We start from the raw sequence: 13,692 nt of genomic DNA, 5'->3' as shown, positions 1-13,692 counted from the left end.
GACTCTTAGCATTCTCACTTAAAGTGTACGTTATCTTTCTCTGTTCCGTAACATAAATTTGGCGACCTCTCATCAGGATATTCAGGATATTATCATAAGGATATTGTTTGATATTTTGTGACTGTGATATATTCATGATGGCTACTATTACTACACTTGATGAAGCCAAAGATTTTTTGTCAAATGTGCAAACAGTATGTGATATAGAAAACAGAACAAAGAATGAACTTAAGCTTGTTGCTCAACAATTGGGAATTGCTGTTCGCTCTCATCATTCTAAAGATCAGATTGTTGACATGATTAATGAAAGCTTGTTTAATGTAACTTCTCCAAATGAGCAAACGCAGATTGAATTAGCTAAGTTACAGCTAGCCCTGCAGGAGGCTCGTGTGAAGGAAGCTGAATTTCAAGCACGTGCTAAGGAGGCTGAATCTCAGGCTAAGGAGGCATGTGTTAAGGAGGCTGAGTTTCACGCACAAGTTGAACTTGCTAGGATTCAGGCAGACCATGAGTATCGCATGCAACAAGGTGGAACTGGATCATCTAGCTCTGATGATTTTGATGTGGCTAAAAATGTTAAACTTGTCCCTCCTTTTAATGAATCTGATTTAACAAAGTATTTTCAGTTGTTTGAGAGGGTAGCTACAGGTTTTAATTGGCCTAAGGAGTATTGGCCAGTACTCCTTCAAACTGTTCTCACCGGTAAAGCACAAGTAACTTATGCATCTTTGCCTCAGGATCAATCTGATAATTATGATGTAGTTAAGAGCTTGATTCTTAAGGCCTATGAGCTTGTTCCTGAAGCCTATAGAGTAAAATTTAGGACAACTTACAAGCAAGATAAGCAATCCCATGTTGAGTATGCAAAAATCAAAGAAGATCTGTTAGAGCAGTGGTTAAATTCTAAGAATGTGGATTCTGATTTTGGTAAATTTAAGCAGATGATTTTGCTGGAGGATTTCAAGAGGTGTATTTATAAAGATGTAAGCCTATATCTTGATGAGAAAAGAATAGATAATTTGTCTGATGCTGCAGTTTTAGCTGATGAGTATGTTCTCACTCACAAGAGATATTCTAGAGGAAAAGGGAAAGCTGAGAGTAAGTACGTTGCCTCTACTCAGAGTACAGGTAACAGGAAAGAGAATAAGGATGATGTTTCTCAGGAAGTAAATACCAGCTTCACCTCTAGATTTCAGAGAAGTAAATGTACTTATTGTAGTAAGCTTGGTCATACTACGGAGAGATGTTTCAGGAGACAGCGTGATGTGAACAAAAAGGAGTCTTTAAATATTCAGTCAATTGGTCTAGTGTCCACTCTTGAGAGTTCCCAGAATTCTTTAACTGAGTTAACTGAACCTGCTTTGAGGGGTAACTTAAATTCTCATGATGGAGCTCCTCTTTTGAGCAGTAACGTGGGTGACACTCTCAAGAGTTCATGTGCTAATTTCCTGTCTGATGGTTTTGTCAGTCCTCTAGACAGTAATGACAGGAAATCAGTTAAAGTATATCGTGATACAGGTGCTTGCCAATCCCTTATGCTGACCAGTGTTCTAGGCTCTAATGTTAATTCCTCTGATGAAACTGTAATCTTACAAGGTGTAGGGAATAATTACTTCTCTGTCCCTCTGTGCAGAGTGAATTTAGAGTCTGGTTTTGTTAATGGTTCCGTTATGGTTGGGTTGGTTGAGACACTCCCAATGTCAGGTGTAACTTTCTTACTTGGAAATGATATTGGTGGAAGTCAAGTGTGTCCAGCTCCTCAGTTGGCTAGTGAGCCAGTGGCTGCGTCCCAGGATTGTGATGTCCCTGATGTGTTCCCTGCATGTGCTGTCACTAGGGCTAAGTCTAAAGTTACTGGTGATTTAGAGGATAATGATGATGATGATGTTATCCTAGCTGACACTTTTCTTGCTAATTTGGACCACTCACCAGATGAGGCAGTACCCCGTAGTGTTGATAATTTGTCTCGTCAAGAGTTGGTTGAGTTGCAGGTTGCTGACCCTGAGTTGAAAGGTCTAGCTAACTCTGCTTACAGTGAAGAAGAGTCAGCCGGTGCTTCTACTTGTTATTATGTAAAGTCAGGAGTACTTATGAGGAAGTGGAGACCCCCAACAGCATCAGCCGACTGTGAATGGGAGGTTGTACATCAAGTTGTTATCCCTCGTGTTTGTAGGCAGGATATCATTCGAGTGGCTCATGATTCCAGTTTGGCAGGACACCTTGGAGTGAGGAAGACTGTGGCACGCATTTTGAAACACTTCTACTGGCCAGGTATCTTCAGGGATGTTTCCTGGTATTGTAAGTCTTGTCACACCTGTCAAGTTGTGGGGAAGTGTAATCAGACCGAAAAGGTTGCACCTCTAGTTCCCATTCCTCCTTTTGAGGCGCCTTTCACCCGTGTGTTGGTGGATATTGTGGGCCCTCTTCCTAAGACTTCTTCAGGATTTTCTTATGTGTTGACCATGATTGATATGGCTACTCGTTATCCTGAAGCCATTCCACTTAGAAACATCTCAGCAAAGAACGTGGTTAAGGAAATGCTAGGGTTCTTCACAAAGTTTGGTCTGCCTAAGGAGGTACAGTCAGACCGGGGAAGTAATTTCATGTCAAACGTTTTCAAGCAGTCTCTGAAAGAGTTGGGCATCACCCAGATCACGTCTTCAGCTTACCATCCCCAGACCCAAGGAGCGTTGGAGAGATATCATCAAACACTCAAATCGATGCTCAAGAAATACTGTTTGGAACATCAGAAAGACTGGGATAAAGGTCTTCCATTCGTTGTGTTTGCTGCAAGAGAATCTCCAAATGAATCACTGGGCTTCTCACTTTTTGAACTACTGTTTGGGCATGAAGTAAGAGGACCCCTTAAGTTACTCAAGGAATGCTGGCTGTCGGAGGAAGATGACGTCAACCTGCTGGAGTATGTGATGAAGTTCAAAGAACGGCTGTCCACTGCTTTACAGCTGGCGAGAGAGAATTTAGGAGCTGCTCAGAAGATGAAGACTTGGTATGACAAGAAGTCCAGGTTACGCCACTTTCAGCCAGGAGATCAGGTTTTGATTCTGCTACCAGTTCATGGGCAACCTCTTCAAGCCAAGTTTAGTGGTCCTTATTTCGTGGAGAAGAAACTCAGTGATGTCAACTATGTCATCGCCACGCCAGATCGTAGAAAGAGCAAGCAACTATGTCACATCAACATGCTAAAGTTATATCACAGGCGGGACGAAAATAATCCAGTCTGCACTGTAGCTGTTCCACCCGAGTCTGCAAGTGAAGCTCTCCCATGCAGCATGAGCCTGAGTGATAGTTTGGGGAAGAATCCTGATATCATGAATGATCTCCAGACTAAGCTTTCTCATCTACCTCCCAAGGAAAGGCAGGAGTTTTCGGCATTACTGCAGGAGTACCCGCAAGTATTCCGTGCCACTCCAGGAAGAACCACTGTGTTGATGCATGATGTCGATGTTGGAGACGCAAAGCCAATTAAATTGCCTCCTTACCTTGTGAACCCAGTGAAAGTTCCTCTCATCCAGAAGGAGCTTGGCTACCTGTTGGACCACAAGATGATTGAGCCCTGTCAGAGCGAGTGGAGTTCTCCTGTCACTCTGGTCCCTAAGCCAGGTGGGTCACAGAGGCTTTGCATCGACTACAGACGTGTTAATCAGATAACTAAAACAGACACTTACCCTCTCCCTCGTGTGGAAGATTGCATAGACAAGATCGGAAAGGCTAGGTACATAAGTAAGTTTGATTTGTTAAAGGGATACTGGCAAGTACGTATGACTGAACGTGCTAGGGAGATCTCATTTTTTGTAACATTAGGAAAGACCTTTGCATGGTCTGTAATGCCATATACAGATTGTTTTAGAGTAATAAGAAATTTCCTTTGTAAATTTCTTTTTCTTTGTGGGGAGGTGTTACATAGCCTATGATTTCATCATCCTTTGTGTAATTTTAACGCACAGTTGCTGCATGTTTGATCACGAGCGTGTTCTGCCTCAGTCCCCCCCTTCTACCGTTATAGTAGAGTAAGTCGTTCTCTCTGTTATACTTTGCGGGACTTTCAGCCTTTTGTCCCCATGGCTTCGTTTGCGCGTCCTTATTACAAGTTGTATCAAGCTCTCCTGGCTCCTATATAATGAGCTCAGTCTCTGCATCATTGCCACTTAGATCTGCTCCTCATTTTGTTCACATCTCTGTCCTCCCCTCTACAGATATTATTATTGTGAGTGCTCAAGAAATCTCCAAACATCTAGCAGCTGTGTGTAATTTGAGTATTACTGTTATTGCATTTTTTCCTTGTACTGTATAGCATAAGGTGTTGATTTGTAGGCCTAGTGAGTTCCTTTTGTAATTTATGTAAAGTTTTACTATCAGCCATTTTTGATAATAGTTTGTATCTGTAATAATTTATCTGGCATTCACTGAGTATTATCTGGTATTTCATTTTATCAGGGCTGACTTAGATAAATTTACTCTTGCTAATTTCGTGTTAATAGAGGCTATTACAGTTAACCATATATTTAACCTGTTTATTTGCCATTACATTATCCTTATGAGTCCTGAATGTTTAGTTGTTAGTTTGTGCATTAAACTTTAACTTGTAATTTTACCTAACTCCTTTGTTTTGAACCTGGAACTTTACGGGACAGTAGTGACTCTTAGCATTCTCACTTAAAGTGTACGTTATCTTTCTCTGTTCCGTAACAATATATATATATATATATATATATATATATATATATATATATATATATATATATATATATATAAAAATATCTATCTATCTATATCTATCTATATCTATCTATCTATTTATCTATCTCTCTATCTATATACTATATATATATATATATATATATATATATATATATATATATATATATATATATATATATATATATATGTGTGTGTGTGTGTGTGTGTGTGTGTTGGACTGTAGTAGCAGTAGTAGTAGTTGTTCCCTAGGCAGTCTGGCCGAACAGCCCCGAGTCCCTTAGGAAGGCCATGGCCGAGACTGGGCTTTCCCACAGAGCTCTCAAAGAGTGTATGTTGTTTTGTTGGCGTAGGTGATTGTGTGTAATGCAGTCTTCCATAATGTGCTTAATAGTATGGGGTGCTGTGTTGCATCCTGGACAGGCATCAGCGATGGAGTCATCCAGCCTCTTCTGGTAGCTTAAGAGGGCTGGATGGTGCCCACATCTCAGCCTGGCCAGGTGGACCCTGTCCTCACGAGGAAGATAGGATTCAGAAGGGTGGATGTCAGGAGGTCGTGCATGCAGCTGTGTGTTGTCTTTAAGTGACTAAATGGAGCAGCGAGTGATCTGAGTGTGGATACGCTTCTGAAAGCTGGTCTGAGATGGGCAAGGGGGTAGAGATGACAGTATTTGTGTATGGTATCGTGTGCTGGGTGTTGTTTTGATGTTCCTTGGTGTGGGTGGATGTGCTGCCATGTAATATAGTGGATGTTGTGGGTTTGTGGAGGCTGCGGCAAGAAACTGGGTGCCTCTCATGTCTAGGTGATCCTTGACTATGAGGACTTTGGTTTTTTGATGTAGGTGGTCTGTGGGTGTAGTAGCTGTGCAGCCTGTGATTATTTTTAAGGCCTTGTTCTGTATGGTCTGTAGTGTGTTGTAGTGTGTTTTGGTGAGGTTAGACCACCAGGCAGGGCTTGCATAAATCATCACTGAACGTATGTATTGTTTGTATACTGTGGTGGTGGATTCGTTGTATCCGAATGTTGTATGGGAAAGTGACCTCAAGGCATTGAGTCTTGGTGTTATTTTATTTTTCATGTTTGTGATGTGTTGTTTAAGTGACATTGATGTATTGTATGTTACACCAAGGATTTTGGGTGTGTGTGTGTGTGGTAGGGGAGTGTTGTTTATGGTGAGGTGTGGGATGTGACTGTGTTCTGCTGTCCAGTTTGTGAGAAGGGTCACTGTAGATTTGGCTGGGGCTATTTTGAGCCTGTTTGTGGTGAACCATTCGTGTGGTGAGTTGAAGTAACGTTGAATGATGTGTGCAGCTGTGTTTGCATTTTGGTGTGTACATGTAAGTGTTATATAATCTTCACAGGAAACTATGTGTATCTGTGATGTGTGGGGTGTGGGTATGTCGTGCATGTATAGGTTAAAGAGTGTAGGGGACAAAACAGATCCTTGGGGGTCGCCGTTTGTGAAGTTTCCAATGTTAGAAGTCGGACCGGCAAATCTATTGGACTGTTGGAAGCATGGGTTGATGGCAAATTACTTGGGTTCAAAACTGCTGAGCAAGTCATGGCAGGAAAGTTCTACACTAAAGGAATGAGAGCCCACAGAATCACCCTCCAGTCCTTATGGAGAATGCTTCTGCCTCAGCTGCTTTGATTCAAAGAAGACAGGAATTCTGACGTGAAAGAATTGTCGAACAAGACAAAGAACATTGCTTGCTTCAGAAAAATCTGAGGCTGTCACAGAAGCCTACGTTGCAGAGAATGACAACCCAAATTTCAGGTTTTTGTGGGGCTACATACCCGACGCACAATTTAGTCACACTATGGCGTGGTACTACTACTCTGCAGCCAGGTTGTGTTAGGAAGAATTCTGCCACCTTATTCCCTGCGTGTCGTAAAAGGCGACTAAAAGGGGCGGGGTGAGGGGACTAGGGACCCCCTCCTCTGTTTTTTTAGTTCCAAGAAAGAGACAGGCCAGAGAAAGGGATGGGGGATTGAGTTATCCATGTACCCTGAAGACTGGGTCTAAGAATGTGTGTGGATGTAGTACGATTGAGGTTAAAAGGGAGGAGATTGGGAGAATATTTGTGGGAAGAAAGTTGAATGAATTGCTTTTGAATGAAACAACGATGACAGGGAAAGGTGAGTCTAAGTTTGGAAGTGTGAATGGAAGATTGTCAGGTTTTGATAGAGGAAGGGCAAGAGAAGGTATGGCCTTGTTAGTGAGTCCGGAATTACAGCAGTGTGTGTCTGAATGGAAGGAGGTGTCATCGGGACTAATGTGGGTGAAAGCGAAATTTGAACGTGAGTTGTGGGTGTTTGTGAGTGCATATGGGCCTGGTAGTGAAAGGGATGAAGAAGAGAGGGAGTCTTTCTGGAATGATGATGAGTGTCTGCAGTGTTTTAGAGCGAATGTGAATGTGGTAATGATGGGAGATCTGAATGCTAGAGTGGGAAATGTAGCAGTTGAAGGTGTAGTTGGTATGCATGGTGTGTCTGGAAGAAATGAAAATGGGGAACGAATGATAGGAATGTGTGTTGAGCGCGAGATGGCGATTGGAAATACCCTGTTTGAGAAGAAAGATATTTATAAGTATACATGGGTGAGACAGAGAGGTGGATGGGTTGTTGATAGAGCATTGATGGACTATGTCGTTGTGTCCAGGAATGTAATAGGAAGATTGTTGGATGTGAGAGTTCTGAGAGAGGAGGGTGGAGGTATGTCTGACCACTACCTGGTGGAGGGAAAGTTGAGAGTAGGTAAGAGATGGGTGAGAGCTAAGACAGTTAGGTGTGGCAGGGAGGTTTTGAAAGTGAGTGAGTTGGATAAAAGAGAGACAATGATAGAGTATCAGGAGAAATTGAAAGATGAGTGGAACGCAGTGAAAGATCAGGAAAATGGCAATGTGGAGGAGGAATGGCAGTTGTTTAAGAGTGCTGTTGTGGGGCAAGCAGAAGAGGTGTGTGGTGTGAGACGTGTGGTGGTGGTGTAAGAAAGGGAAGTGAATGGTGGTGCGAGGAAGTAAGTATGGCTGTTGCTGAGAAGAGACGTGCATATGAAGTGTGGCTGCAGAGGAAGGCTAAAGTGTCATATGAGAGGTATAAGGAAATGAGGAATAGGGCGAGAAGGGTTGTGCAAGATGCCAAAGTGGCAACAGATGAGCGGTGGGGTAGGCGGTTGACTGAGAATTTTCAACAGAATAAAAAAATGTTTTGGAAGGAGGTGAAAAGGGTGTGAAAGGGAGAGTCAAGGAAGGAAGAAGGAGTTAAAGCAGAGGATGGAAGGATGTTAATTGAGATGGATGCTGTAAGGAAGAGGTGGGAGGAGTATTTTGAAAGACTGTTAACTGTAGAGGAGGAAAGGGAGGCTGCAATTGTGGCTGATGGAAGGGTGCAAGGAATAAATGTGCTGGGAGAGTTGAATGATTCTTTGATCACGATGGAGGAAGTGCAGGAGGCAGTAAAGATGGTGAAAACAGGGAAAGCTGCAGGTATGGATGGGTGTGCTGTGGAAGGCCTGAAAGGGGGTGGAGAGACTATTGTTGACTGGTTAGTATGATTGTTGAATGTGTGCTTTGTGCAAGGCATGGTGCCGGTTGACTGGGCAAGTGCCTGTGTGGTTCCACTGTATAAAGGTAAGGGTGATAAGTATGAATGTACTAGCTTTAGGGATATAAGACTGTTGAGTGTTGTAGGTAAGATGTATGGTAGAATGTTAATTAAGAGTTAGAGGGGTACAGAGGGAGTAATTGGTGATGAGCAGTGTAGCTTTGGGAGTGGGAGGGGATGCATGGATCAGGTATTAGCTGTAAGACAGGTGTGTGAAGAGTATTTAGCAGAAGGTAAGGATGTGTTTTGGGCGTTCAGGGATTTAGAGAAAGAGTATAATAGAACTGATAGGGAGGCTTTGTGGACTGTTTGAAGACTGTATGGACTTGATGGAGGTTACTAAAAGGAGTGAAAAGTTTTTATGTAAGTAGTAAAGTGCGTTTAAGAGTGGGAAATACTGTGAGTGATTGGTTTCTCCTGAGAGTGGGGCTGTGGCAGGGATGTGTGATGTCGCCTTCGTTGTTTAACACTTATATGGATGGTGCTGTAAGGGAGGTGAATGCAAAAGTTTTAGGTGGAGGTCTGAGTCTGGCGAATGTTGATGGTGGAGAGTGGAATCTGAAGCAGCTGCTGATTGCAGATGATACTGCACTGGTAGCTGATTCAGAGGAGAGATTGAGACAGTTGGTAGAGGAGTTTGGAAGGGTGTGTGAAAGGAGGAAATTGAAAGCAAATGAGAATAAGAGTAAAGTAATGAAGTGTACGAGGTTGGTAGATGGTAGGACGATGAATATAGTTTTGACTGGTGAGTTGCTTGAGGAGGTAGAGTGTTTTAAGTATTTAGGATCACATGTTGCTGTGGATGGAAGAATAGATGCAGAAGTGAAGTTTAGAATGAATGAAGTAGGAAAGGTGCCAGGAGGAATGAAAAAAGTGTTTAGATGTCGTTTGCTTAGAATGGATGTAAAGAGAAGACAGTATGAGGGTGTTGTGGTACTGACTGCATTATAAGTGGCTGAAACATAGAATATGGGTGTAACAGAGAGGAAAAGTTTGAATGTAATGGAGATGAGGTGTCTGAGGAGTAGGTGTGGAGTGAAGTGTATCGATTGAGTGAGAAACAATGAATTGCTAAGGAGAACTGGAGTCGTTCGGGAGATGGCTGATCGAGTTGAGCAGGGGGTGTTGCGATGGTTTGGGCATATGGAGAGAATGGATAATGAGCGATTGGTGAAAAAGATAACTAGATCTGATGTGAGAGGTGTAAGGTTGAGAGGAAAACCATGAATATGATGGATGGACAGTGTGATGAGAGTGTTGCATGCGAGAGGGACGTCTGTTGAGCAAGGAAGAGTGGCTGTGCGTGACAGAAATAAATGGAGAGAAACTGTGAATGAAAAAATGATGCCGCAGCCCTGAGGGGATATTCTCCCGCATTTTGTCTGATCAGCAGATTAGGTCAGGTGTGGGTAAGGGGATGGGTCCATTGTGATGTGGCAGGGGTAAACCAGTTATGCTGTCAGGCCCTGCTGCAGGTGTCACAAATTGCACTGCGTGGTTGACCCTCGTGCAGTGTGGTGTGGTGAGGATCTGTCCCTTCTCCTCTTTGGGGCTAAGATGCGAATGAATGTGTTTGAATGGATGAGTAAATGGGGAGTGTGTCGTCCTGTCTCGGCTACCTCCCTTTCCTTGTGGGAAGAATCCTAGGAACATAGATAGATAGATAGACATGCAGATGGTTCACATCCTTCTGTTGTTCACTCGCACTCAGAGGGATGGACTCTGGGACCTGCACCTCCATGCATTCCAGCGAATGTTGCCGTATTTCATGTGGTATAACCATGTGAACTATGCTCCTTGGGGCACTATCTACCTAAACGAGCTTCACCAACTACCACAGGATGTCAAGAAGGGGTTTGAGGCTGGAAACTTCAATGTCATGCGCTCTTCACTTTGCTCCAACCAAGTGGATGCAGACCAGAGTCAGGAGTGGCTCAGCTGTATTGGCAAAAAGGAGGGAGGCATAACGGGAATCACAAAGACTTCATCAGCGCTCAGTGGGTGGGCTCTGTCCTTCAACCTATGATCCCATCTTGCCCATGACACCCAAGTTGCCTTTGGTCTTAGAACTGGCAACGACTACAGCATCCACAATGAAACCACAAAAGGTAGAATGAAACTGGACTCAAAAAATGAAGACGCTTTGCTTGCAGTCTTGTGGAGATTTGGCCTCTTCTCAGCTAACTTGTCTAAGACACTGCAAAACATTGCAAACAAAGACTTGGCCAGCCAGGAAATAGAAGATGATCTGTTGACAGCTGCACAGAAATGGCAAACTCAGTTGGATACATTTGTGGAAGAGAGATTGTTGCCATGTGAGGACAGAAGAGTCACTTACAGGGACAAACTGACACAAAACAAGTACTTGACTTTTGCTTCCCTGTTTGAAGTGCAACAGTCAGATGCAAGAACTGGGAAGACAAAAACTGCCAAAGCAGACAGTAACATCCTACAGTGCCTCATTGCTGTGTATGAAGCAGGACGCCAAGTCAACCTCAGCAACATTATGATGCATGATCTGTTTGTTGTACCCCTGTCTTGGGAGAAGCGAATGGGCAGCCTCATTCAGGTTCAATGGCAATACTTGCTGGAATCTTAACCGCTGGCATTCCCTGTCCCAACCACATTGAAGCCAGAGACCTTCAGGATAAACCAATGCTTGTAACTGAGGGTCAGAATCTGGTGTTCAAAATTGGAAAGCCACAGGCAGTAAAGAATTTTGGAGACCTTGCAGACGCCTTGGTAGAAACCATTCTCTGAAGTGGAGCACAGTTCCAGCGAAGTGATGTCGTGTTTGATCGCTACTACGAGCACTCAGTCAAAAGGGGTAAATGGAAAAGGCTTGATGGCAATCAGGAAACCAGTTGAGAGCAGAGATGTGCCTCTTCCTGCAAAGTGGGAGAACTTCATTGCTCACGAGTACAACAAGGCAGACCTTGCTCACTGTCTCTCACAACAACTGATTCTGAGAGCACCAGCCAACAAGACCATAGTTGCTGCAGGTGGTTTCAGCAATGATGAGAGAGTCGAAGCTTCTGACACAGCCCTCGACATTGACAGCTTGGAAGCTAAGCATGAAGAAGCGGACACACGAATCGTACTTCACTGCATAAAAAGCAGAGCAGTGAGCATTGCTGTCTCTGCAAGAGACACCAGTATCTTGGTGCTGCTGATTGTTCACTTTCACAAGATGTTGTGCCAGCAAATATGGATAAAGGCAGCAACAGCAAAGCAAAGAAAGTACATCCCTGTCCATACCATAGTCCAACAGCTGCAGATGGAAGTGCAGGTCCTTGAGCTGCCTCCACATTTCCATGCTCTTACTGGAAGCGACTCAACCTCATACCTAGCTGGACATACCAAAAAGATGGGCTGGGATGTGCTTGTAAAGCATAACCATCTGCTGAATGGGCTTGGAAAAGGTTCTGTCCTTAGTGACCGCACCATTCGGGATGCAGAAGTGTTTATCTGCAAACTGTATGGTGCGATGAATGCTGACAACATCAGTGAAGTTTGTTCAAGCATGTTCGTCAAGGGCATGATGATAGAGAGACTGCCACCAACCAGAGATCCTTTCTACTTTCATATTAAGCGCACTCACTACCAAACTTTGGTTTGGCGGCAGGCCCATTTGCAGCATCCAGTTTTGCCACCCCCTGAAACTATGCGATGGAAGATGGAGGAGAATTCGCTTGTTTCTCAACTTACGTCGCTGCCTCCAGTTCCAGACTCTTGTGAAAAGTTGATCACCTGTACAAGCACCACTGGATGCAAGACCACACGATGCAGTTGCAAGGCTAACCCTTGTACAACATCTTGCAAGTGCTGTGAGTCCAGTGATACTTGCACGAATCAGTAACTTAGAATTAAATCGCTTGAAGAATAGTTTGGTTTTAATTAGCATGTGATTCAAGTTTCACCACACTCTTTGTTGCCTGTTTCTTGCTTTATATAACGGTAATAAATGGGTATATCGATTTTTGGCAAACATATTGTTTGTTTATGAATTATGACTAAATGGCGGCTTTTTCAGATTGTTATGCAACAGAAATAGATTCAGTACCCAAAAATTATATAGATATAACACATGAAGTACTTTTCTCTGGAAATGCCTATGGCGTTTTTTCCAGAGCAATTTTTACATTTTTGTTCTTGAGTATATGGCATTTATGCTGAGTATGGTGATATTTGAATATTTTAAATGACCCAGAAGAGGACAGGAACGGGTAATAAGCAAAATAAATCACTTAGGAAGAGGTGTGGGGGAGCTTCCTTAACCGCGGAGAATACGAGTCCAATATGTTGTGGTGCGGAAAGGGAATAATGTGTTGAGTGCTTTCATAACAATAACCCTAATACCTTGGCTGCCTCAGATTTTCATCTTTTTGTAGCTTACTTCACGTAGATTAGTGGCAGACAAAGATAGTACTGCGGCTCTGCATCTTTTCCGTAACATTTCATCGTGACTATTCTTTTTTTACTCTAACTTGGCCCAAATTATCATCCTTAAGCAGCTTATTTCACATAGTTCAATGGGAGAAATAACAATGCCGTTGTTCAACTTCCTTCCCACACTTTTGCATGACTTGCATTATATTCTACTGCTAACTCCTTGCTACAACTCAACATTGGAGATGGAGGGATGGCAATTTTTGGCCAAGTTAGAGTACGCCGGGCAGAGTCTCACTCATGGGGCCACTGACCTGCCAGCAAGGATCATCTCCTGCCTGACGGCAAAGGCAAATAGCAGCCAAGAGAAGGCGAATGGCAAGCAGGCAGTGAGGAGTGACAGACGGCGACCAATCCTAGAGACCAGCACCCCAGCCAGCGGAAACGAAAGCGCCGATCCTACAGAGAAGATGCTACCTGTGGAGAAACAAGGTTATTAATTCTTAGTGATCGATTACATTTGTTAGAAAAAAAATTGCTAAAAGTGTATTGAAAAATCATATTGGGCTTACCCCTTCTGTATAATGACACGTTTCCCACCAACCACTCACTTGATGTAGCGCTGCTGGAGGGGACGCTACACTGCCACTGCCTGGCAATTAAAATGTTTTTTTAAATCCCAGGGAAGTAGTTACCTGGTGCTGGCAGTTGGTTTAGTTTCCAGTACATAAAAAACATCACTTGTACCATGGGCATCCTCAGTATGGGGCTTAACCCGCCCCATCCCGACCACTTTTCCACGACTGACTCTCCCCAATCCCAACCATTTTTGGAAAAAATCTTTTTTGGCTCAAACCTCCGCTTTTAGTGAGAAACATCGAAAAATCATAGAGAAATCGCTCACCTGAGGTTTAAAATACTTGATACAGGTTGCAGTACCTCCTCACCTTACTGTGTTTTCTATCAGGCTGGCTCTAAAG

This window comes from Coenobita brevimanus, chromosome 20 (assembly GCF_032717465.1).
Source record: "Coenobita brevimanus isolate Jiangsu-jjx chromosome 20, ASM3271746v2, whole genome shotgun sequence".
Taxonomy (NCBI): Eukaryota; Metazoa; Arthropoda; class Malacostraca; order Decapoda; family Coenobitidae; genus Coenobita; species Coenobita brevimanus.
This window is presented reverse-complemented; position numbering follows the sequence as displayed.